The sequence below is a fragment of the Vanessa cardui genome, chromosome 16, assembly GCF_905220365.1.
Source record: "Vanessa cardui chromosome 16, ilVanCard2.1, whole genome shotgun sequence".
Classification (NCBI taxonomy): domain Eukaryota; kingdom Metazoa; phylum Arthropoda; class Insecta; order Lepidoptera; family Nymphalidae; genus Vanessa; species Vanessa cardui.
In genome coordinates this window covers 5,234,276-5,248,963 of record NC_061138.1, presented here as the reverse complement: position 1 = coordinate 5,248,963, position 14,688 = coordinate 5,234,276, and the positions used below count along the sequence as shown (strand labels likewise).

The 14,688-nt window shown below is 29.1% G+C and overlaps 1 protein-coding gene across 1 annotated transcript in view; it reads left to right on the top strand.

The window, feature by feature from the left end:
* The first annotated feature begins 3,833 nt into the window (after positions 1 to 3,833).
* LOC124536035 (ATP-binding cassette sub-family G member 1) overlaps positions 3,834 to 14,688 on the top strand; it is a 63,202-nt gene continuing 52,347 nt past the window's right edge. Inside the window, exon 1 of the mRNA XM_047112433.1 lies at positions 3,834 to 4,183. The gene's annotated coding sequence lies outside the window, so the exon portion shown is untranslated. The remainder of the gene's footprint in view (positions 4,184 to 14,688) is intronic.

Below are 14,688 nucleotides of genomic sequence, written 5' to 3'. Positions count from 1 at the left end.
TTGTATCTATATAAACGCGTGAAATAAATATATAATAATAAAATAAATAAAGGAATTTTAACCAACTTTTATACAACTCGTATTTCTCACTTATAGATAATCGTTGTAAAATTAATATAACTACTTAATATTTTTTTGATAAGTGATTTTTTTAAATTCTTTTTTAACCGCAGTAATCGTAAAGGAGTTATATTTTGGAGGATTAAAGAAGGTATTATGTAACTTTCATCACGTCTACTGCCGACCCTGATGTTATTACTTTAAAAAAATGACGAAGAAGATTCAGTCGAGAAGGCAGTACCTGCTGACTTTTGTGATACATATATATTTTTAATTAATATTAAGTGCATACCTGAAAAACCTTAAATTTCAATCAATTACATTTTCAAAGGTCACAGAATCTACTAAGTACCTATCTGGATATTAACTCGTGTATTCCTCTTGGAGGGATTTTGATTCTGAAACCGGACTTTATCAAAATAAGCCAAATAATTACATTCATCTATTCCTTGGAATAGATCCCTTCTTTGTATTATGATTTTGTATTTCATTTATTATTATTTTATGTTAATAAATACATCAATATATATACATGAAAATAATTAATGTTAGATAGGAGAAAAATTGTAATCAAGCTACTATGTAAGCAATAGATATTAAATATTCTGCTTCTAAGTATGTAGTCTATGATATATCAAATGGACGCAGTTACAAGAATGAAATAAACAAATGACTAAGTAGAGATTATTTTGTTTACGTTTTAACAACAATGTTCCGCGAAAACGTAGTTCTCTGGGCGTTTGTCACGTGGATTATCTTAGTTACCAGGATAGCCTTGTATTCAATAAGAAGAAACTATAAACTCACCACAGAACGCGTTCTTGAAACATTTGAAAGTGATATGCGACATTTGATAATTAAAATATTTATAAATACTTATCAAAATGGAGTAACATTTTTCCCTTGTGCCGTAGTACCAGTGGCTCACTCTTGAAATTGGAATCCAACAATATTGATTACTGTTGCAAGATGGTAGAATATCTGATGATTGGGTGACCAAACGATCTTGCACAAAACACTACCACCAAATAGTACTGATGTTATGTTCCATTTTCTGTTGAAACACTTGAACCTTGCAAAAATATCTATTAAAAAGTATATCAACTCGTCTTTTTCAGAGAATCAGATTTGTGATCCAACGGAGAATTTTGGCTTCTTGCTACCATTCTGCGCGGTCAGAATTTATACAGTAACTAATTTTAACTCATGTTTGTATTAATATATTTAAGGGCTTAATTTTCTTAAAATGTGGTGTACTTAACACGTTTCAAAATTAAATATGTTTTGTCAATATTTAAAAGCTTTTAATGCTATAATGTGATGTCAGAGTAGTAACATTGCTATGTAAATTTAGTCAGGAGCTTTCTTTGTAATAATCCAATAAATCGAAATCCGAAGCTGACAGTTATGAATTAATAGACTGAATAAAAAACAGATTTTAATAATTTAACTTCTTTTTTAATTTAGACAATTACCTACAAATAATTCGATTGATTTGTAAAATTATCATTTAAATGTTCAATGTCGCTATTGAGACGATTGTTAATAATTGCAACAAAGTGTAATTGCTAAAGCCAATTATTATAAATATAACTAATGGGTTATGTGCTAGTAATGTTCCTTAATTAATAAATATAATAATTACTTAAATGATTTGTATTAAGAGATATTTAATATTAGTCTGTTTATATTGTAAATTAATTTACACATGGGAAAAAATGGCAGGTAAATATGAATATGTAAGATACGATTTCCTTTAGATCGAACTGCCTTGCTACTGGGGAATTTTAAACAGTGCTTAATATAAAATGATAACAATATTTGTGTCTATAAATGGTCATAAAATAAGATAAGATTACTATATAAAGAAGTTGCACTTTTAAAAAGTAATTTAATAATATGTCAATAAATTGCACGCATTCAAACTAAATTGCACTTTGATACTACGTATTAGAGTAACGTGTTCGTCAAACCGCCACTACGTGGTCGAATGTGAGGGTTGACACTAATTGGAAAAATAGAGTACAACAAAGTATTATTTACAACTGGTTTTATAGACATTTTTTTTTTTTATTAAAATTTAATAATAGAAAACACAATCCAAAAAGTAAAAACTAGTTTACTGAAAAGGATTTAATGTCTTAGCGAATCTTACATCAGTTATAGAAGGACTTTTATTCTATTTACAAAACAGCTATACTAAGAATGGTTGTGTTCGGTTTAAACAGTAAATGGGTTAGAGGACAGACACAAGAGACATATCGTTCTTGGCAATGATGTTCTAGTAAACAGATATGTCATTAACGCGCAAAAAGTGAAGACTAGAAAACGTCCTAATTGGGACGTTTTCCTTTAGTCGTTTTCATCATAATTATGCCAGTAATACGTTATAATACATCATAATTATGTAGAATACGTTTTGCGTAATTAAAACATCTTGTTATCCCTTTTTCTTATTGTTTTTATCAAGCGTTCCTTTTTACTTGTAACGAAATGTAAAATAAACGGTCCACGGCGCGGCACACTTTTTTCTGTCGTTTAGTATGGGTATAACATATCTGTTTATTCGAATATCATTGGTTCTTTCTCTCAAAATTGTTGACTCATTAGTAATGTTACAGAGATAAACATTTCTTACAGCAACGATTATGGGCGGTTATCGACTTACCAGGTTGTTGATTTGGCAGGTTGCCTTAAATCGAGTTAATCGAATTTAACGACAGCGACAGCCCTAGTGATTTCGCACGTGGCTATCTCTCGCCTACACACGAAGCGACGGATTATAAGTAGGAATGTTTCTTATCATTTATGCGTATATTTATTTTCGATTGTAAAATAAATTTCTAACACTTAATTTTCATTTATGCTTTTATCTACCGTTTTATGACCATTGAAATATATATTTGTTGTTTGTGATTCTGTGTGTATTCACAAGTTACTTTTTAAAGTATTTATTTTTTACGGATGGTTTTTATTTCGCTAAAAACTTATCTTGCTTAAATTATACAAAAAATATCTATTTTAGTTTAATGTAGTGATTTTGAATCTGAATTCATTATATTTATTCCAAAAGATGTGAGTTTATTAAAATAATATATAACAGGCTTTTCGGCATCCTATAGTAATGTATGCATCTCATTTGTATTACTGAAGATTGGACTTGTAAAATAGGATCCCAACAAAACTGTTGTTTTATTTAAATTCATTTTAAAACCATTGATCACAATAGTATGTGAATCTTAATCTGATGCAAATGTATTTTTAGCATGTATCATAATTTATTCACTCATTGTTACGGTGCAGTTAGTGGTATTATATCAGCATATCCGTTTTAATCGTTTTGTTGTAATTGTTATTTATAAGCATTCATACGATACACAGAATTCGAAACATTTTCTTTACAAATATTTTATGTCATTATTTTACTTTTATTAATTTTTTTCCTTTTTAATTAATTATGTGCCGATAATAGAAAATAATTAATTTTATAAAAGAAAAAAGACATAAAACGATATTGTTTTATTCAGTTTATGAGTCGTTTGATAAATTTATTATAATTACAATAATATTTTGATTAATTATTACAAAAACATTTATCAGTTTCACCACTACTTATCTTTTATTGCATAATATTTATATCACACCTTTCAAAATTTCGAACAGCTAATCGAAAAACGGTAACATTATTCAATTTAACGCTTCATGCGTCTCTATATAGCTATTTGTTAACATTGTCATTGTTTTGATTAGTTTATTCAGAGCGCGCCGTGCGACCGGGAGCGCATGCGTGTTGTGCCGCGGATAGTTCGGATACACGCATGAGAAGTTACTGGTTGAGCAGTGACGGGGGGTGGCTGGAGTGATGGTACTTGCTTTCAAGCTTCACTTCAGTGCCAGTTTGCCACTGCGCGCCATAGCGCTGGTTATGTGCAACATTCGATTTTGGAACATAGTCGAATGACGTCGCTTTTTTTGCCGCGCGGTTTGAAAGTTTTTTATTCGTGCGGAAATTAAAAGTGCATTAGTGAACATCGTTTTCTATAAAGATTTGGTGTCACTTTTTTGTATTTGAATTATTATATTAAATTGTTCGTGTATTTTGTGACTTATCGATAACCGACAGGTAAGTGTTTGTTTTATTTATTTTTTTTACTATTCGCATAAAAAAATTACAGAATATGATTTGAAATGACTAAGATATTTTTGAATAAAAAATAAATCTAGTTATAAATAACTACAGTAATGAAAAATTGTGTTTATGTCGAAAGTACTGACGTATGTAATTTAAGAATAGCAGTTTCAAATTACTTATTAAAATGTGCTCTGAAATATTTAGAGCACTACAGATTAAAAAATAGATAAGAAATAAAAGAAAACTCATTAATGCAATTTTAGAATTTTATAAAGATATAATCATTTACAAATATTCCTACTATATATATCACCCTAGATAATTATTTTATTATTATAATTTGTGTTGTTTTAAGCTTTTATTAGGTCTTGCAATACAATACTTTTATTAATATTAATAAAGCTAGCTAACTTTATAAAGATTATATATTTAAAAACAATTTTATTATATGTAGAGATTACTGTTATTTACACATTATAATAACAAATCTGTTATAATTAGTGTCAGTGTTAACAAAAGCAAAGCAAATCTATTAATATATAAACAGCGAATATTAAAGTAAATAATTACATTTAGATATTGTAAACATTGAAATAACAATAATTTTATGCATCTTTCTAAGCTTTTTACAAAATTATATTCATTCATAATTCTCGTAAATCGTAATTTTTTGTCACGATAAAAAAAATCTTTTTAAATTATACTGATATACGAAAAAAATTAATTAAAATTTGTAACAAAAAAGTCGCTAGTTTAAAAATCAAATTTTATTTAAATATCATCGTCATCTTTATATTTCAATAGGTACAAAAAGTTTCATTAAAATCGTTTCACGATTGGCCTTGAGATACTAACAAAGAATACTAAACCTTATTTTTCTAGAAGTACTAAAGATAAAAATTAAAAACTGTAAAACAAAAATTTAACAGTATATTAAAATTCGGATGTATTAAATAAAGTAATGCAACACTTGCTTACTAAGTAAAATAAAGAACAACAAATTAAAATGCTTTCAATGTTTAACGATAATATTCTCCGAATAAATAATTGCAGTTCCGGTAATAAACTGGAACTTTACTGGTACCGATATATATACTCTGTGACGTTGTTTTAAAAGTTTTGATTGAACTATTTAATTTAATCTGTGTAAACAGTTAATTATATTTGATTAAAATTTTCAATAAAGAAGTGTAATATTACGAGTGAAAAATAGATTGGCGTAGAAGGCATTTGCTGTGTGCCTGTTCATTTATTTTGTTCGACTTAAAAATCAGTAACTGAAATAAAAAAAAAAAAAGCTATTGTTACAAAAATGCAGTCTGATATAAAATAATTAGAGTTCAGTAACACACACCGTGTAATGTTCGTTTTTTTTTTTTAAATATTTTATTTCACCTTGTAATCGTGTCGTGCTTAATTTTAAGTAAATTCGATTAATACCTATACAAAAGTGTTTTTATAGACTCCTTGTGTCTTGAAGAAATTAAGTTTATGGAATTACGGAACCCTTCAATTCTGAAGAGCAAATTAGCGATACTCGGCCGAATCTTTTATGACTTATTTGGAGATTTGAGTCCGTAACGTGGTTTAGTTGTAATGTCGTGTGGTAATATCATAGTCATTCGAATATTCTATTTGGTATCAGCCAAGAAAACCGTACCATATATCTATTAAAAGTTAATATAAGAACACTTCACAAATATCTTTTACTAACTATCTTTTATATGATATACTGGGTCAATCAAGGGATTCGTATCCCTTCTTTCAGCGGCTTCAAATATAAAACTAATTGTAACTACATTGTATCATAAAATAACTAATATTTTTTATTTCATTCTACTTAGGAAAAGTCTAAAAATATTTTGTAAACACAATTATTTTTATTACGTTTTCACTACTTCCTATTAAAGTATTGTATTGTTGTATGATTTTTTTGTTATAATTTTTGTTTATATGTTAGCAATAGTTTCAAAGCTTGAATGTTTGTCTTTAGTAATAATGGCTATTATGATTATTATAATTAAAAAATCTTTATCTTAACATGAATCTCTTAAGTATCTTAAATCGTAATTAAATTTGCTATATTGCCTATTTACTGGAATAATAACTTTGACCCGGATGGAGACACAGGAAACAGTTAAAATTAAATATAATATCAAATTAAATCGTTTGATATTACTCATTATTACGTAAATTGCTGATTTTAATTATGGAAAAATACTTAACGATAACAAATTAATTTATTAATAAAAGTATATTATACATTATTGTTCCTGTCCTTGTAACTTTAACCAACTTCGAAAAAGGAGGAGCTTCTCAATTAGAACTTTCGACTGGGTAAACCAATTTCGATTATTATTTCTTAATTATATACGAGAAGAAAAAATGGAATTTAAGTTACTTCAAAAAATTAGTGACAACTTTAAAACTTTTGCATTATATATAGGTTCACTTTTGCATTATATGCATATGGGGTTTAAAATTATTGTAAATACCACTTTAACCCCTCACCCAATTCTGTGGTATTGGTGATAGTTTAGTTATATAATTCTTATAATAAAATTAATAAATAAGTCGTCGTTGTAATCCCTACTAATCTATATTAATATTATAACCGTGAGAATCTGTCTGTGTGTCTAGCGAGCGAAGCCGCGGGCAACTGCTAGAATTTTATAAATACGAAATGAAATTTGGTACGAAAATAATTTGAATGTAAAGAATATAATTTTTATAACGAAAATCATCCATTAAAGGTTTGATAATGGGCTGGAAGTTTTTATAAGTAATCAAGCAATGGGAGTGAAATAGGGGTTGAAATTATATGTGTTATAAAGTAAGATAAATTGTGCGCGATTAAAACCGCGGTTTCAGCTAGTATGTATTTTTAATTTACGTATATTTCTTTAGAGTATTTATCGGGTTGTTATCGTCTAATTTTTATTTATTACCGATAACTGATTATTTATTTTTATCTTTTATTGCCTTTGACATGATTTACGGTATCTTAAGAATTAAAAAAAAATCTTATTTGTCAAAATTATCTCTATTAATTGTACTCACTGCGACAAAGTTTTACACAATTTACTTTCTATTTTTAGGTAACACAGCTATCTAAAGATGACTAACTTACCGATTTCGGTCACGGCGACTACTCTCACTGGATACGAGCCTAATGGGCAGATGTACATAGTAGACAAATATGTGCGTAAAAAGTTGCATTCTCTGTAAATTCGTCTCTTTTTATTGTAGTCAATGTAATAATATAAACATCCGGGGGCTATTAGTTAAATGCTGCATAATTAATTACAATTTATCTAAAAAATTCCAAATTTAAATTTTTTCTTCAAAACTAAAAGGACGTAAGTGGAAAGAATAACTCTCCTTAGCAAGAAAACGTCAAATCTTGACGGACTTCTGAGGTAAAAAATATCAATAACACAATCGAATTGATAACCTCCCTTTCGATTGTTTATAAAAAAATACCAATCGTAAAATAATCAGATTAGAAAACACATTTATACGTATATCATTTTGACGTCATGGCTGTTTACAGTTTCTCTATCGTAATGAAATAATAAAAAAATAGTAGCAAGTTTAAAGCTAGTAATTGAATAATGATTACATTAGAAACTAATCTTCTCTATTCTCTTATATTATTTTCAAGTTACTGGCAGGAATGCGTTGATAATTTCCCATATACATCCAAAATAAGTTTGATTAAATTTTTATTACATTAAAAACACAAATATTTAAAGAAGAAGCACCAAAACAAAAATCAAGTAATTAAAATTTAAAAAATAACATAAATAAAAAAACAAAAGAACTTCAATCAAATTATATTCTTTGTAAACTTTCTGTTGATTCTAATATAATCTATAATAATGTAGGTATACCTTTTTGTTATTTGTTTGAACTACTTGTATAGTATAGTAGTTGATTTGATGCATTGCTATGTAGTGTTGAATTTCAATAACGTGTTATGTAACAGCCTTCCCCGCATAATAATATAGGTATTTTTATTATTAAAATTCGTCAATCTCTACATCAGTTTTATCTCTAAATATAATTGTGACCTGTGAGAGCTGTTCTGTATGAAGAAACTCGATACTCAACCTAGAACATAAGTGTTAAATGTCAGTATTTGATATGCAAAATTGACTGTAATAATTATAAAATTTATAGTAAACACGTATCAAAGTAGAGTAACACCTTAAGGCTGTTGTCCGCATTTCACTATAAGATATGAGGTGAATTCTTAGAGAATCGCAACGCCGTCAATATCATTAGACACACGGCCTTTACCGCGTTGTTATGTAGATTATACTAAAGTAAAGCCGACAGGATTACACGTCTGTGATACTGCTGCCGTTGAATTCCAGGAAGTAACGTAGATTACACGATTACAACGTTGTTATGAATAAAGGTTGAAGGACAATAAGATAAAGAGATAAAGGCGTACAAAAAAATTGGAAATATACTTCAATTATTTAATCAAAACAAATGTTGATGTTGTTTTTTTTTTTCTTTTATATATAAAACCAACATATTAGGTAATAGAAATGTTATGTAAATATTTCTTACATAACTGCCTAATTACGACCAAGGAATGATATAATTCGTATGTTCGTTTTACCTAATGTCAAAACGTTTTTATTGATCTCAAGTTATTCATCATGATATAATTAAGTACGTAATAAATATGACAGAGTATATAATACCTTATTGCTTTTTTATCTAGACATAATAATAAAATTGGAGTGACTGTTTTTAATATGAAAGTAACCGCATTTTACTACATGCCTATGTATGTATAAAACGGTACATATACCAAAATAACATTTTTTTTTATTTTTGTCTATTCGCTTTGGTCCGGCTAATATCTGGAACGACTGGACCAATTTTGACGGGACTTTTCTAGCAGATAGCTAATGTTTATTACATTGGAGTAACTTAGGCTATAACAACAACATTTTGTCAATTCAAACCAAATAAAAAAATACCTTAGATTATATGTATTTTTGGTTATATCATAATGTGTGCATTTAATATTAAAAGTACTGATGATGCTTGATAAGTACATTTGCATTTGTGTATCGCAGTATGATGTTATATAATATAAATTATTTCACAATAAAAGGGCTTAAGCAACATTCACCGAACTGTTAGATTAAAAATCATGCTTTTCTTTTCATATACATAGAATTAACACATCTCTAAGTTTCGATATTCGTATATTATTAAATGTGATGAAACAGATAACGTAGGGCTACCACCGCGAAACGCTGGCATTAATTATTCTTAGAGTTTTATTATTTCTATAGATAAGATCTGCCATGTGAGATTCAACGACTTCCTCATTACTGATATCGTAAATGAACCAATAGGCGTTTATTTAATTATTTACTAAGATCAACCTGTTTTAAGAGGTTTTATAAAGTTTGACATATATGGATGAAAGCTGTCCATATAGTGCAGACAATTATACTCTACTGAACTTGCCTCGATATATAAGTGTAGGTCTATTTATGATATGTTTCTGTATAAATTAATACATGCCTCAAAGTTACAGTCACCCAATTCAAAATACATGCAATTTTAGAAAAGTTTTCGCCTATCGCCAGATGACATCGGTATATATATATATATAGCAATAGTTTTAATAAAATGTTAACTTCTGCTTAATTAGTAGTACCTACTTAGGCATATACTTATTTGTTTGTTTTTATTTTTTAATTAATAGTAATTTATGTTACTACATATTGTTGTTCACATTTGTGTCTTTATTTTAACAATATATATATATATATATATAAAGCTAAACATTTCTACGTCAATATATATATATATTGACGTAGAAATGTTTAGCTTTTTTTTTAATTATTTGTAATGTAAAGGCCTGTAATGATGTATCACACTGTAGAAGAACTTGTTTCCTACTGTTCAATAATTTTTGAATTTGTGGATAGTGTTGCGAAAATCTATAAATTTTAAATGTACAGGTCACAGCACCGACACTTAAAAAAATAATATTAAACACTAAAACCTTTTTCGAAAAACTCTGCATTTTCTGTAATAACTTTTATACACATTGGTCTAGTGACATTACAAAAAACCCGTCTAGTCATTCATTAGTATAGAATATTTGAATATTTCAATAAGGTGTTAAAAGATATTTTAAGATATTTTTTATCTGGTCGAAGGATGATTTCTCACTTACACAGACATTGATTTGTCATTCGAAAGAATATGACAGCACTGTTCAAATAATTATTCCTACTTTAAACATAATTTTACCACCGATATTGTTTTACTCTTGAAAAGAATTATTGCCAATGAGTTTGGTTATTTACTAAAGCTTTTATTACTTATATACAATTAAAATACAACATAGCGCTAAGTAATTGAATATAATGATTGATGTGTACCCGATTCTGTATCGATTAAATATTCGACTAAAACCGGATCGTTTTGTTCGTAGAATGGGAGAACAATGCAATGTTATGTTTCGATTCGATTGCGAGAAAGAAACAATTTGTTAATCCAACAGGCCCCCAGCTGTCGTTGCGTGATGAATGAATTAGATACGATAGTTAAAGGCACGAGGGACTGGGGACAGATCACATGATTGAAGGTTGCTTAATGTAGGAAATAAATATTTTCTCCTCGTGTTAATATCTACGAGTTGATTTGACGATTAAATATCGATTTGTCCAAATGACAAACATAAATAAAAAGATCACGATTTATTTTGCAAAAATGTTTCTCTACTTTTTAATACTCTGTTATATTTGCATTATTCTGTGAACATTAAAGCTGTGTGAAGTGAACTGTCTTTCTAAATAAATAACTATCTCAAGGTTGTTATGCCGCTTTCGAATCTTTGTTATATTTGTTTTTTTTTTTAATTATTATAATAGTTAGAGGTAAAATAAGATTGATATGTCTACAGGTAATTTGTAAGAATGAAAACAATTCAACCCTTTTTCGATGGGTTTCCTATCATACGTAACCCGGTAGCCTAATTTTGAAGTTCAATGCCTCTGCGTTCGTCGTCACGTTTCCGCCCCGAATTTTATGTCTTTATCTATTTTATTGCACTGTATTGAATCATTCACAAAATTTACTCCGATTTCCTAACAATCATAGACAGTATACAAATTAGTAGCTTTATAAGGTTGTAAGTATTTTTTTAGTTTCATCAAGATAATGCAGTTATTCTAAAGTGAAAGTGCTTTAAGCGCGAAGAGTGTGAATTATTGTCAAATTACTTTTTAAGCATTCGAGTAAAATGTTTTGACATAAAAAGGTTTCTCTTCTATAATGTGTATACGTGATTATTTTTTAATAATTTCTTATGTCTAATATGTGTATATATCGTTAACAAAGTCAGTCATATTTTATACTAGTGACCCGACCCGGCTTCGCACGAGTGCAATGCTGATACTAAATATACTACTTAATTTGTTTATTTACCAAAATACATTCGAAATTTCTAAAATTATCAGTGTTTCTTTACTATAATGTCCATGTATTATACCCCTAAATCTTTCTCTCGAATCACTCCATCTTTTAAAAATAAACGGATCAAAATCCGTTGCTTAATTTTAAGGATCTAAGCAAACATGCGGACAGACTGATTTCAACAACAACAACAGCCTTTAAATTCCCACTGCTGGGCTAAAGGCCTCCTCTCCCTTTGAGGAGAAGGTTTGGAACATATTACACCACGCTGTTCCAATGCGGGTTGCTGGAATGGACATGTGGCAGAATTTCTATGAAATTTGTCACATGCAGGCTTCCTCACGATGTTTTCCTTCACCGATGAGCACGAGATGAATTATAAAGACAAATTAAGCACATGAATCAGCGTTGCTTGCCTAGGTTTGAACCCGCAATCATCGGTTAAGATGCACGTGTTCTAACCACTGGGCCATCTCGACAGACTGTTTTAAGCGACATGTAATGATGAGGACTAGTATGATGAATGTCATTCAGTTTTTGTTTTCTTTTCAATTCATGATGATGATGATGAAGACAATAATTACTATTGAGTCAAAAAAAAATTAAAATATCTCGTATAGAATCCACGAATCTATATTTACCGAATTAAATCTGAAGTCTGAAATATGTTCCTTTAGAAATATTAAATTTTTCCATCAGACAAACTGTAACGATAAATAAAATTTCGTAAGCGAAACGTCGTTTAAACGCAATTTTTTCAAGTCAATTGATCTTTCCACCTTTTCAATTCGCATTATTATGCGCATTTATTGACTTTGGTACAAATAAATATGTCAGTTTACAATAATGAAAATTATAACCTGATTGTATTAACAAAGTGGATGAGTATGGGCTGTATTTTTTACCTGCTCGCGATTTAGGGGATAGTCGTCAAATGTTTTTTTACCGTCTTCGCTCGCTTTTTAGTGGTCGTCAGATTAGGAACGAAGTATGTCCTTTCTTGAAGCTCACACTTGCTTCATAATTTCGTCAAATTCAGTTCAGTGGTTTGGTTCAAAAAAAGGCAACAGACATAAATACTTTATATTATTAGTAGTTAGAGCTAATACCTGGAAATTGTGAAATAGAGTTCCAGGTCATTTGTATATACAGCGACCTATTTATTTTGTAATTGTTGACATATTCTCTTGCATTAAATCTAAATAAATAAATATTACAAATCTGTCCTTCGTCTGCCGGAATCGTCAAGAATGACTTTTGTTTACTGAGTAGTAGACGTTTTGCAATATTAAAATAAGCGCTTTTTAATAAATGCATATAAATGTAACACATGGTATATAGGTACATATACCAAAATGGCATTTGCTCCGGCTAATCTCTGGAACGGCTGGGCCGTTATTTTGACGTGACTTTCACTGGCAGAAAGCTGATGTAATAAGAAGTAATTTAGGCTACAACAATAGCTTGTTTTGTAAAATTAAAACTCGTATGCGGGCATACCAAAAACATAATAGATTTTGCCATTTTGCTGGTACTGACTTTATTTTTATCGATATCGTGGAGATTTATTTTCTTTACTTATTTACGTCATTCTCCCCAATCAATATCTGTGTACTCTTGTTGTTTTTGTATAGAATCGTATTTAAATGAACCTGATAATATGTCTGTATACAAATCAGTATATAGTTGAGTGATTTGTTTTTCTTTTACTAGAATTACCATCATTAACTTATTGATTGTGGAAAACCCTTTCAATTTATCTTTTAAATACATGTAATTAAGACCTTTTTAATTTGTAATTAAGACCCCCCAAAATAGAGGAGATAAATGAGAAAAGAGTTCACCCGAGTTCGAAAGATGATTAAACATGAGAAAATAATAAATCCCTTTTTAGTGAAAATTTTCGCTTCATTGCAAAACCTTTTCCTTTCAAAGCCTACGGAAACATTTTTGTCATACAGAATAACTATTTCCACTGTCGAATGATTAATAATAACATATGTGTAATATATGTAAATAAGACATACAATATTCATGAGATAAGGAGCATTAATCAGATCATTTTCAAAGCACATACTGTTTTATTTATCCGCTGTTATTGTACTGAATCACTCCATACTGTACTTACTTCGTAATTGTGATTACATCATACCGATAATGAAACCGGACTCTAATAGTTACAATGATTCAAATTTTACCTTCTATAGTTCAATAACTCTTTAAAATGTATTGCTCGGTGCTAACTAAAATCAATCATCAATATTTCTATATTTAGTTAAATTTTCCAATGTAACGCCTCTTTTAAGCTATAATCAATTTAATTACAACAGTAATCATAAAAAAGTAAAGTAACAGCCTGTAAAATTTGCACTGCTGGGATAAGGCCTCCTCTTCCATTAAGGAGAGGGTTTGGAACATATTCCACCAAGCTGTTCCAATACGGGTTGTTGAAAAGCACATGTGGCAGAATTTCGATGAAATTAGACACCTTTTCTCACTGGCTGTGTGGTGCTTGCCTGAGTTTAAACCCGCAATCATCGGTTGAATTGCACGCGTTCTAACCACTGGTCCATCTCAGCTCGTATAACAGTAGTCATCTAATTTTAAATTAAAAAGATAAATAAATTAAAAAAAAATACATTATTTTTATACTTAATTTCTAACGCACTTCGTATAGCGAGTTTTCCTCAAGATGATTTCCTTCCTTGTCGAGCACAAGATGAATTATAGACAAAAATATAGCTCGAGTGATTGAATCTTAAACTTAGGTTCAAATTCCTCTTGCTGGCCAGTTTGGATTTTGGATTAACGCAAAAGCAGTTTATGTAAATGATAGACAACTTCCCTAGTTTATGCCCGTTATACCAAATTTTAAATTACCTTTATCTATGTATGTATATGTCACCGTAATATTACAAAATTCGTTAGATTACAATATGACGAGACAGATTTTAAGCTGTCGAAATATTGTGAACTGTGAAATATGATTGCAATTTAACGTATTATTTTTCGCTATAAAAGAAAGTGATGTTAGT